This window comes from Carcharodon carcharias, chromosome 2, assembly GCF_017639515.1.
Source record: "Carcharodon carcharias isolate sCarCar2 chromosome 2, sCarCar2.pri, whole genome shotgun sequence".
NCBI classification, from domain to species: Eukaryota; Metazoa; Chordata; class Chondrichthyes; order Lamniformes; family Lamnidae; genus Carcharodon; species Carcharodon carcharias.
Window position 1 is genome coordinate 170,871,533 of NC_054468.1, and position 3,818 is coordinate 170,875,350.

General features: G+C 48.4%; 1 non-coding gene across 1 annotated transcript; it reads left to right on the forward strand.

Annotated features, from left to right (window-relative positions):
- The first annotated feature begins 3,107 nt into the window (after positions 1-3,107).
- On the forward strand, positions 3,108-3,368 carry LOC121275547. The gene has a single exon (XR_005942507.1). It is a non-coding gene; the product is annotated as a small nucleolar RNA SNORA53 (small nucleolar RNA).
- Positions 3,369-3,818: the final 450 nt, after the last annotated feature.

The following is a 3,818-nucleotide window of genomic DNA, read 5'->3' on the forward strand; positions in this document are numbered from 1 at the left end:
ATTTTACATTAGAAATTATTGACACTGTTCAGCACCAAGTTAGTAGTAGCATTTCACTCAGCAGAGAATCCAGACATCCTTGTCTTCACAACTTAAACATCTGGTGTCCCACATATTAATTTTGTTTTATGTGCATATGTTATTAAGATTGGGTTGTTAGCTCACACATCAGGCATGCTTACAGAAAATGTGCTGTAAATATGACAGCACTGAGATGTTACATTTATTATTGCCAGCACCTTCTTCATGTGTTCCTTTAGTAGTAGTTTGTAAAGTTACACAATGCCAAGCTCATTTAAACTTGGGTCTCATGCCCAATTGAATCTGGCCCTTCTCTCAGCTGGCAGACTGAGATGGATGCCAAAATATTGTTGTTTTGAAATATGTTTTTTCCAGACTGGTAAGAAGAGAGTTTGAATCTGCTTGTTATTCAGCATCTCCAGGATCAGGATGAATGTCGAGAGAGAGAGAGTGTAACAAAATATATAAATAAAATAGAAACAGCTGTGTCTTCTTATCAAGGAGGATGTTTATTTGGAGTATTTATCTTCTGTCAAAAGTCATTTTAGATTGTCTATTGACAAACCTTCATTGAAAATACAGGTCATTACTCAATGTGACTATCACAATTATCTTGCATTGAGCTGGCATGGATCTGTGTAGAGACCCAATTCTAAAGTACCCAGGCAAAACCTTTAACAATGAAGATTTATTAGTGTGGTGCTGTAAGTTGGAATTGGGCATGGCCTCTTTAAACAGGGTATGTCCCCGCAACTGAAAATCTAAAAACCATCATCCTTGGAGCCTGTCGCACCCCCCACCCCCAAACCTTCTGCTGACACTTTATCTGTATTAGTGTCATCTGGACTCAGGTTGTGTCTCAGTCAGAAGACTATTGATTGAATTTCACACTTGTTGTGTGCGCCAAGTGGGCAGGCCCAGAAGCAGACGAATAATCCGCTCCCGGGTGAGATGCATTTCCATCATGGTATCACGCTGGGTGGCCAATTAAGGGCCGCCCAGCATGAAATGCATCTGCTCAATGGGCGGAAGGGCAGGGCGAGGGGTGGGAGCCTATTGGGCGCAGGGTCCAATGGCAACCGAGTGGGGGACTTAAAAGCAGCAGAGGCTGTTCCCTTAAGGCTGCCAGGGGACACTTTATAGCTTTGGAGTTGTTTACTGAAACATTTTTTTTGAGCTGCCTTGGCTGGTGCTGATGTAATTGACATTGGCATTCAGACTCTTACACCCCTGAGCCCCACGGGAGGACAGCCAGCCATTAACACTTACCCACACAGATCCATGCCAACTCAGTACTCACCCTTGCTGAGCACAGCAGCTCATTGAACCTTTTGCGGCACTGCTCCCATGTGTGCTGCACAACATCATGGCTGTTGACCTGGGCTGCCACCTCTGCCCAAGATTTCTTGGTCAGGCTGGAGGGAAAGTCCTGTGGGCACTTGGCACCCCCCCGGTTCTCGGATGAGTGTCTGGGAATCCTCGTGGAGGAGGTCAGTGCCAGGTGGGGCATCCTCATACCCAGGGATGGCAAAAGGAGGCCACCACACCTGACCAAGAAAGCATGGGCAGAGGTGGCAGCCCAGGTCAGCAGCTATGATGTTGTGCAGCACACATGGGAGCAGTGCCGCAAAAGGTTCAATGAGCTGCTGTGCTCAGCAAGGGTGAGTACTGAGTTGGCATGGATCTGTGTGGAGAAGTGTTAATGGCTGGCCATCCTCCCGTGGGGCTCAGGAGTGTAAGAGTCTGAGTGCCAATGTCAATTACATCAGCACCAACCAAGGCAGTGACCTCTGGCTGCTTGGTCTGATTGCTTTGCAGCTTGAGGGTCATGAATCAGATGTGCTCTATAAGGTGTTCCTCAGGTAGGGTTGGCTAGGCTGCAATGGCACTGCAGGTAGAGAGTGGATTAATCAATGCTCCTCTGTCCTTTCAGGAGAACAGAAGCCATAACAAAATCGGGAAGTCAAGGACGGGCAGAGGCCCTCCCAAACCTGCTCATATTGACGAGATATGAGATGGATGCCTTAGAGATGGAGTGCCAGCATCCAGTTTGTTCAACTGGTCGTATCTGAGGCAGGGGTCTCTGATGAAGGTAAGAGTGCAGTGCCCAGATGCGAGAGAGTGGAATGTGTAAACATTGTGTTGTCTCATCTGTAATGGAAGCCTCAAACCTGCAGTCCCGATTGCTCATTGAAAAATGATGGCACCATTATATGAATGCCAGTATGAATACCAGCCTGCCTAGCATGCACAGTAACAGTGTGATGACTAATAATAATGATATGTCGTTTTTCTCCCCTAGAATCGTCATCCAGCCAATGAGTGCAGGACCCCGATGAGCCACCCTTGCCACCGGAGGACCAGTGGCCATCAGATGCACTTGCATCACACCCCCTCTCTCCCCCACCAGCGCAGATACCAGCACCTCAGTGGGCATTAGATCATTGGCTAAAATGTCAGTGCACAGCAGTGAGGGCACAGCACATTAGCATGAGAAGCAGGCAGAGGCAGCAGGTGCCCAGGGCGCCAGCAGTCAGGGGACTGCTGGGGAGCAGGACAGTGCTGAGTCTGAGGCAGATGATGAGCCTCTGGAGTCATCCATTAGGTGGCAGATGCTGGATATCCAGCGAGATGTGTGGGAGGATATGGTGGAGATTCTTGAAGGCGTGCGTGCCATGGTCCCTGTTATGGCTGAGTCCATGCAGAAAATGAGCACTGCATTGACCCTCATTGCCAAGCACACAGCCTCCTCCATTGAGAGGGTGGCGACTCTCATGAAGAGGCAGCTTTAGGAACAGAATCAGGGGTTCCTGGATTTGTGCTTGGATTTGCAAGCCCTTACACAGGCAATGACCTCAGAAGGTCTCTGACACTGTGAGAGATGGATGAGGCACCTGGTATCTCTGCTAGGTGCCCATCTATCACTGGCGAGCAGGGAGGTCCAAACCAACCTCATGTTGGCGCACGAGTTGCTTATCGTCTCTACAGGCTCCTCTCAGGGCGCCCTAGATGACAAAAGTAGTTCCTCCGCCTCTCTGCCAGTGACCGTGGCATCTGATGAGGGTGCAATGACTGAGGAGTGCCCAGTCATGGCGCTAGACTCTCTCTCCAAGGTGGGGCCTGCACAGGCTCCAATGGCAAGAGGAAAACTGCCAAGGTCATCAAGGCCAGTAGGAGCGCACAATTAGCAGGTGACATTCATCAACTTGTGGTTGTACAGTCAAAGGTACTTGAGTCATTGGCATGTTAAAGTAATATACCTGCACGGTAGCCCCTCAATTCTGATGTGAACAACCAATTACTCCAGGCTGTTGCTGCCATCAGGACTTTGCTGCTGTGAGGACACGTTTATCAAAATCCATCTGGTTTAAATATTGCAATGAAGTGTGTCAACGAGGTGGGAGAGAGGGGGTCACCAAGACGCAGCACTCACAAGCATAAGTTTAAGGCACCATCAGCACAAGAGGGACTGTTCACGGATGATCTTCTGTTCTGCCATGTTTTGTTGGTTTGTTTAGTGGTGTGACCATTAACACCTTATATTGTTATCTTTATTTTCTGTGAATGCCAACATTTTGTAAATATTGCTCTTGTGTTAATGGCCTGAGCATGCTTCACTTGTTTTGTAGGTGCAAGGTATGCCAGTATGTCATGCTGGACGTGAGTGGCTCTGAACTTTATTGCACAGGTGGAATGGATTTTGGGTTCAATGGAATGGGTCATTTCAAACATGTGGTAAGGAGGCGGCACTCCTGGCTTGAAGTGGAAGCAATGCCTTGGCAGACTAGTTGATAGAG